Source organism: Platichthys flesus, chromosome 7 (assembly GCF_949316205.1).
Source record: "Platichthys flesus chromosome 7, fPlaFle2.1, whole genome shotgun sequence".
In the NCBI taxonomy this organism is placed as follows: Eukaryota; Metazoa; Chordata; class Actinopteri; order Pleuronectiformes; family Pleuronectidae; genus Platichthys; species Platichthys flesus.
Genome location: NC_084951.1, coordinates 21,207,792 through 21,216,692, shown reverse-complemented (window position 1 = coordinate 21,216,692; position 8,901 = coordinate 21,207,792). Strand labels below are relative to the sequence as shown.

The 8,901-nt window shown below is 39.8% G+C and overlaps 1 long non-coding RNA gene across 1 annotated transcript; it reads left to right on the top strand.

The window, feature by feature from the left end:
• The first annotated feature begins 5,018 nt into the window (after positions 1-5,018).
• LOC133956966 (uncharacterized) lies at positions 5,019-6,837 on the top strand. Its single transcript, XR_009921179.1, has 2 exons — positions 5,019-5,639; positions 5,901-6,837. It is a non-coding gene; the product is annotated as an uncharacterized LOC133956966 (long non-coding RNA).
• The last annotated feature ends 2,064 nt before the right edge of the window (positions 6,838-8,901 follow it).

Sequence of the window (8,901 nt, the reverse complement as noted above, 5' to 3'; positions counted from 1 at the left end):
TTTAACAGAGTTACCCTGAACGCAGCATGAGACCGCTTTCGGTTTGTTACGTCTCACACTTGGATGTATTTCTCCTCATTCACTTTGCTAAACCATGTCAAACTGTGTCACATGGGTCTCAATATATTGATAATGTAGGCATAACATTGCTGTGAGTTTTCATCATGCGGATTATTCATAGCTTTGCAGCAGACTTCTTCAACTCGCCATGACAAACGAAGCTGCATTTAACACAGCTGCAAGTGAACGCCTCATGAGTTACGTCGTCACAAGCTGCGGAGCTGTGTATCACGAAGAACCGGAGAACGGTTGGCGAGTCTGGATGAGAGGACGGCGGCGGAGTCACTGTGGACGTTGTTCGCTCAGCAGGTTAGAGTGTGGGACTGAAAGCTTTTTTCTCCCGTCCGTCGTGTCTTTTCCTGTGTGAACTCTGCCGCTCTCAACAGCAGCACTGGCTATGAGCTAGCTCCTGCTACCTCCAACGAAGCATCTCTCAACTGCTACGTAAGTTAAACGGACACTTCTGACTGACTGTGATGATAAGCAAAAGAGACACTGTGGATGTGTGATGTGTTGTACTGCATTTGTTTGATCTGTTTACTAATACTAGCTCTAATAAATACTGTATAAATTATATTTTGCTCCTGAATTGAACTGTGTTAAAGGGGTTCACATGGAAAATATATGTTCAATTATGTAAAGGGTGATTTTTGTTACTATTATACTAATGGAGATTTAGCACTTGCTACACATTGTAAGAGCAGCTGTTCAAAGGAGCACTACGTCTTTTAAGGCTCTTTATTCAGAGTCACGGTGTTGATGTCCTGTCACGTGTTACAGTGAAAAATAACCGTGTCTCCCACCTTCAGTATTTAAATCGTTAATCTCAGACAGACTTCACTGAATTCTTTTGTTAAATATGAGTAAGTCATAGCCTTGTAACTTTACTAGAACAGACAGTGTCATACAGAGTTGTGGGTTTATATGCACTACCTATTTCCTAATCTGAAATGATTATGCTCTGATTAACTTTGAACTAATATTTTATTTTTACCATTTAAAAGTCTGTTAATTACTTAACCTGGCCCATGTATGACTTTACATATCTGTGTATTGGTTTCATGTTCCTCTAGAAGGTCCAACTTGACACACAACTTGAATCCAACCAGACTGAACACTGACTCCAGGTACAGACCTGATTTCATTACTTAAAAACAATCAAAGTATTGCACATAATACATAATGTATTAAATTATAATGCAATACTTTTAATGTGAAATAGCTCCATTAAAAACATTCATTGTCATGGTAGTGCACGTTTTAATCCAAAAGCATATTCAAATACACAGTTGAATATCCACAGAAAATAAGATTACACACTTTGTTCATATGTAACTCTTCCTCTACAATAATGACGATCACTTTCATGTTTCCTATCATTTTATTAGGGACAGACGAGCCTGAAGGACACAGCTGTGATGACCATGTTCTGTCTCTTATGGCAAAGCAGAAATATAAAACACTGGGTTCTTATCTAAAGTGTATCAAATCAGATCTCCACCATGTTGCTGCTGAGGACATCAGGTGCTGCAGTTCTTCATCTATGAAGAGAAAAAACGCACTGTTAAAGAATGTTTTGTGTTGTGTATAAAGCACAACAGATTTCAGATAGAACTGTTGTACTGTGGTCTTGGTTTATATCCTCATGGTGAAATGTACATATTTTAAGTCCCTTCTGATAAAAGTGCTGAAAGAAATACAACATTGTACAAATACATAAAATGTCTTTCTACCTCATCAGTACTATTCAAGGTGATAATCTCCCACAGACCTATTGATAACAGTCCAAATCAAGTCTTTCCACTTCTCTCAGTGTGAAAACATAATTCTATAATTAATTTGAGAACTGTTTACAACACTGATGTGTGGAGATTAAAATCATACCTAAACTGTCTAATTCACTGTAAAACTCCATGACATTCGCAGGCCATCTGTAGTTAAGGGAGCAACGCATGGAGTGATGTGTAGATTACTAGTTTGATGATGCATGAGGAGAGGCGGTGGTCAAGTGGCAGAAACTTGGACTATGGGCAGAGAAGGTCTCTGGTTCGTCTTTGGTTCGACTCCATGGAGAGACAACAAAAGTCGAACCTGGATTGATCTGTCCAAAAATCCAAGAGTCTCCCTACCCTCTCTAGTGCCCATGAGCAAGGCACCTCACTCCCCCAACATCTGCTCCCCCGAGCGCCGTACATGGTCGCTCACTGCTCTGTGTGTCCTGCACCAGATGGGTAAAAAGCAGCGATTAAATTTCCCTACCTGCATGCGTGTGCCTTTGCATGTGTTTTGGATGAATACATGGATTTTAATCTTAATCTTTTAATCTTAATCAGTTGTCTTCCAGTTGACCAGCATGAAGCTGCAGATCTCCACCATGTTGCTGCTGGGGACATCAGGAGCTGCATTAATGAGGAGCAGAAGCGTACTGTTATGAATGTTTTGTGTTGTTTATGAAGCACTACTTATTTCAGCTAGAACCGATGTACTAGGGTCTGGGTTTGTATCCTAATGGTTAAATGCACATACTTTAAATCGCTTTTGATAAAACGTGACAAAGAAATACAACATTGTACACATAGATAAAATGTCTTTCTACCTCATCTGTAATATTCAAGGTGATGATCTCCCACAGAGCTGTTGATAACAGTCCACATCAAGTCTCTCCACTTCCCTCAGTGTGAAAACATAATTATATAATTAATTGGAGAAGTGTTTACAACACTGATGTGTGGACATTATAATGTTATCACTACTGTCTAATTCACTCTACAACTCCATGACAGACTAAATAAACGATGTGAAAATAGTAATGGCGGATATACCATCCTGTATCAGAATATTGGTGAAACAGTTACTATCACATGAAACGTACACGTGTAGCGTATTGATAGTAACTCATTAAAAAAAATAATGTCACAACCAAAACAAGACTGTCGAGTTATCTTGCTTCAATCTGTTCATTAGACGTGATAAATAAACGGTAACTTTTATAACAATTACATATTACAAAAAACTTGAGGCATGTAAGCATATGATGATAGATAAAGCAATATGTTATGTTGGATAGTTTCAAGGTTACTTACCTCTAGTTCAGCACCAGCGGCTGGCCAGAAGAAGTGGAGCGATCTTCCTTGCCGCACAGGGCAAACGCAGGCAATGTGGAGACGAGCGCTTGGTCATCGAACGTTCTCTCTTCCCCGACCGCAACAGACTTGAAATTGCCTGTGCTCGGGCCCGTTAGTGCTACAACGTAGCCCTAGTTATTATTATTATTTTTCTTAGCTTAAATGAATTGGCTTTTTGAGGGCTTTAATGTGCTCAAAAAGTTGTAGGAGTTTGCAGTAAATTCGAAGGCGGCGTAAAATTACGTATTCTGGAGTATTTTGAAAAGGGCGTGGCAAAATGGCTCAAGAGCGCCACCTACGGAAAAGCCCCTCATTTAGCATTCACCGATCCTCAAAAAAAACAAAGATTATTGTGTATCATGACTAGATGCACAAAAAAGTCCATCAGTGCATTATGAATAACGCAACAGGAAGCCCGCCAGTTTGACTTTAGTGGCCATTTTGGTCATATTCCATATTTTTTCTTTGATGTACTTGTCGTACAGCTTTCATCAGATCAACTTCAAATTTAGACGATCGTCATCACAACAAATTGGAGATCTAAAGTTATTGAAGGATTACGTTTTAGCAAAACCGTCTGACCGTGGTGTGGCGTTAAAGTTTGATGAAACGCCATCAAAACACAAGCTTCCATATTTCAGACATATTTTGTCCAATTGAGTCCAAACTAGACACATTCGACAAGAGTCGCCACCAGAAGACATGGGTGCAGAAATTGTGACTTACAATCACAGCGCCCCCTGGTGGTAACGCGAAATGTCTTATTTTGGTACGTGTTATGTTTTTATGTACTACTCAGACAGCTTTCATCAGATCAACTTAAAAATTAGATGAGACTCTACAAAACAAGATGAAGATCTAAAGTTATCAGAATTTAAACTTTTCATCATACCGTGTGACCGTGGTGAGGTCTCAAAGTTCGACTAAACGCCAATATAAGCGAGCTTCTGTAACTTAGACATATTTTGTCCAATCGACTCCAAACTACACATATAAGACAAGAGTCGCGACCGGAAGACATCTACCTAGAAATCATGACTTAAAAGGAAAGCGCCCCCTGGTGGCATCAGGAAATGTCTTGTTTTGGTCATCTTACTCTTTGATGTATTTCCCTCCAGCCACTTTACTAAACCATGTCAAACTGTGTCAAATTGGTCTCAAGATATTGATAATGTAGGCATAACATTATTGTGACTTTTCATCATGCAGATTGTTAATGGCGTGGCATCAAAGTTCATCAGCTCACCATGACCTATGAAACCCATTTTAACAGAGTTACCCTGAACGCAGCATGAGACCGCTTTCGGTTTGTTACGTCTCACACTTGGATGTATTTCTCCTCATTCACTTTGCTAAACCATGTCAAACTGTGTCACATGGGTCTCAATATATTGATAATGTAGGCATAACATTGCTGTGAGTTTTCATCATGCGGATTATTCATAGCTTTGCAGCAGACTTCTTCAACTCGCCATGACAAACGAAGCTGCATTTAACACAGCTGCAAGTGAACGCCTCATGAGTTACGTCGTCACAAGCTGCGGAGCTGTGTATCACGAAGAACCGGAGAACGGTTGGCGAGTCTGGATGAGAGGACGGCGGCGGAGTAACTGTGGACGTTGTTCGCTCAGCAGGTTAGAGTGTGGGACTCAAAGGTTTTTGTCCCCTCTCCCGTTGTGTCTTTTCCTGTGTGAACTCTGCCGCTCTCAACAGCAGCACTGGCTATGAGCTAGCTCCTGCTAGCTCCGACGAAGCATCTCTCAACTGCTACGTAAGTTAAACGGACACTTCTGACTGACTGTGATGATAAGCAAAAGAGACACTGTGGATGTGTGATGTGTTGTACTGCATTTGTTTGATCTGTTTACTAATACTAGCTCTAATAAATACTGTATAAATTATATTTTGCTCCTGAATTGAACTGTGTTAAAGGGGTTCACATGGAAAATATATGTTCAATTATGTAAAGGGTGATTTTTGTTACTATTATACTAATGGAGATTTAGCACTTGCTACACATTGTAAGAGCAGCTGTTCAAAGGAGCACTACGTCTTTTAAGGCTCTTTATTCAGAGTCACGGTGTTGATGTCCTGTCACGTGTTACAGTGAAAAATAACCGTGTCTCCCACCTTCAGTATTTAAATCGTTAATCTCAGACAGACTTCACTGAATTCTTTTGTTAAATATGAGTAAGTCATAGCCTTGTACCTTTACTACAACAGACAGTGTCATACAGAGTTGTGGGCTTATATGCACTACCTATTTCCTAATCTGAAATGATTATGCTCTGATTAACTTTGAACTAATATTTTATTTTTACCATTTAAAAGTCTGTTAATTACTTAACCTGGCCCATGTATGACTTTACATATCTGTGTATTGGTTTCATGTTCCTCTAGAAGGTCCAACTTGACACACAACTTGAATCCAACCAGACTGAACACTGACTCCAGGTACAGACCTGATTTCATTACTTAAAAACAATCAAAGTATTGCACATAATACATAATGTATTAAATTATAATGCAATACTTTTAATGTGAAATAGCTCCATTAAAAACATTCATTGTCATGGTAGTGCACGTTTTAATCCAAAAGCATATTCAAATACACAGTTGAATATCCACAGAAAATAAGATTACACACTTTGTTCATATGTAACTCTTCCTCTACAATAATGACGATCACTTTCATGTTTCCTATCATTTTATTAGGGACAGACGAGCCTGAAGGACACAGCTGTGATGACCATGTTCTGTCTCTTATGGCAAAGCAGAAATATAAAACACTGGGTTCTTATCTAAAGTGTATCAAATCAGATCTCCACCATGTTGCTGCTGAGGACATCAGGTGCTGCAGTTCTTCATCTATGAAGAGAAAAAACGCACTGTTAAAGAATGTTTTGTGTTGTGTATAAAGCACAACAGATTTCAGATAGAACTGTTGTACTGTGGTCTTGGTTTATATCCTCATGGTGAAATGTACATATTTTAAGTCCCTTCTGATAAAAGTGCTGAAAGAAATACAACATTGTACAAATACATAAAATGTCTTTCTACCTCATCAGTACTATTCAAGGTGATAATCTCCCACAGACCTATTGATAACAGTCCAAATCAAGTCTTTCCACTTCTCTCAGTGTGAAAACATAATTCTATAATTAATTTGAGAACTGTTTACAACACTGATGTGTGGAGATTAAAATCATACCTAAACTGTCTAATTCACTGTAAAACTCCATGACATTCGCAGGCCATCTGTAGTTAAGGGAGCAACGCATGGAGTGATGTGTAGATTACTAGTTTGATGATGCATGAGGAGAGGCGGTGGTCGAGTGGCAGAAACTTGGACTATGGGCAGAGAAGGTCTCTGGTTCGTCTTTGGTTCGACTCCATGGAGAGACAACAAAAGTCGAACCTGGATTGATCTGTCCAAAAATCCAAGAGTCTCCCTACCCTCTCTAGTGCCCATGAGCAAGGCACCTCACTCCCCCAACATCTGCTCCCCCGAGCGCCGTACATGGTCGCTCACTGCTCTGTGTGTCCTGCACCAGATGGGTAAAAAGCAGCGATTAAATTTCCCTACCTGCATGAGTGTGCCTTTGCATGTCTGTGCATGTGTTTGGGATGAATAAATGGATTTTAATCTTAATCTTTTAATCTTAATCAGTTGTCTTCCAGTTGACCAGCATGAAGCTGCAGATCTCCACCATGTTGCTGCTGGGGACATCAGGAGCTGCATTAATGAGGAGCAGAAGCGTACTGTTATGAATGTTTTGTGTTGTTTATGAAGCACTACTTATTTCAGCTAGAACCGATGTACTAGGGTCTGGGTTTGTATCCTAATGGTTAAATGCACATACTTTAAATCGCTTTTGATAAAACGTGACAAAGAAATACAACATTGTACAAATAGATAAAATGTCTTTCTACCTCATCTGTAATATTCAAGGTGATGATCTCCCACAGAGCTGTTGATAACAGTCCACATCAAGTCTCTCCACTTCCCTCAGTGTGAAAACATAATTATATAATTAATTGGGGAAGTGTTTACAACACTGATGTGTGGACATTATAATGTTATCACTACTGTCTAATTCACTCTACAACTCCATGACAGACTAAATAAACGATGTGAAAATAGTAATGGCGGATATACCATCCTGTATCAGAATATTGGTGAAACAGTTACTATCACATGAAACGTACACGTGTAGCGTATTGATAGTAACTCATTAAAAAAAATAATGTCACAACCAAAACAAGACTGTCGAGTTATCTTGCTTCAATCTGTTCATTAGACGTGATAAATAAACGGTAACTTTTATAACAATTACATATTACAAAAAACTTGAGGCATGTAAGCATATGATGATAGATAAAGCAATAGGTTATGTTGGATAGTTTGAAGGTTACTTACCTCTAGTTCAGCACCAGCGGCTGGCCAGAAGAAGTGGAGCGATCTTCCTTGCCGCACAGGGCAAACGCAGGCAATGTGGAGACGAGCGCTTGGTCATCGAACGTTCTCTCTTCCCCGACCGCAACAGACTTGAAATTGCCTGTGCTCGGGCCCGTTAGTGCTACAACGTAGCCCTAGTTATTATTATTAGGGCCCGAGCACCGAATGGTGAGAGGCCCTATTGAATCTGTAAGGATTTTTATTATTATTAGGGCCCGAGCACCGAATGGTGAGAGGCCCTATTGAATCTGTAAGGATTTTTATTATTATTATTATTATTATTTCCCTTTGGGGGGCTTTTTCAGGGTCTAGACATGCTCAAAAAGTTATGAAACTTTGCAGGAAATTCAAGGTCTGCGGATATTTTAGTATTCTGGAGTAATTGGAATTGGGCGTGGCAAAATGGCTCTACAGCGCCCCCTGGAACCAGCCCCTAGGTTTCCACATAACGGATTTTCATCAAAATCTGGATATAGGTGTATCGTGACCAGTCATGAAAAAAAGTCTCATGGAGCATTATGAAAAACGCAACAGGAAGTCCGCCATTTTGCTTTTAGTGGCCATTTTGGCAATATCCCACATTTTTACTTTTACGTACTTGTCCCAGGGCTTTCATCAGATCAACTTCAAATTCAGATGAGTGTCATCACAACAAGATGGAGATAAAAAATGATTGAGGGATTTTTTTTTTATCACACCGTGTGACCGTGGCATGGCGTTAAAAATTGGTTACACGCCATCAAAACACGGGCATCTGTATCTCGGACATACATGTTCCAATCAAGTCCAAACTAGACATGTAAGACAATAGTCCCCGCCTGATGACATCTATGCATAAATGATGACTTAAAACCGCAGCGCCCCCTGGTGGCAACAGGAAATGTCTTGTTTTTTGCTTGTCTTACACTTGGATGAATTTCTCCTCATCCACTGACCTCAACCATGTCAAACTGTATCAAATGGGTCCCAAGACATTGACAATGAAGACATAAGATTACCGTGACTTTTCGTCAAACGCCATATGAATGGCGTGGCATTAAAGTTCATCAACTCGCCGTGAAACACGAAATTGCTGTAACTTCAGTGTTCATGATTCTATCTCTCTCAAACTACATGTGTGTAACAACAGCCCCCCCCTGAAGATATTCATATGGTTTTAAGAAATGGGCGTGGCAAAAAAACTGACCAGCGCCCCCTATAGGGCAACCCCGGCACTACGATGGCCGACATTTATACAAATCTATCGGGACATGTGTC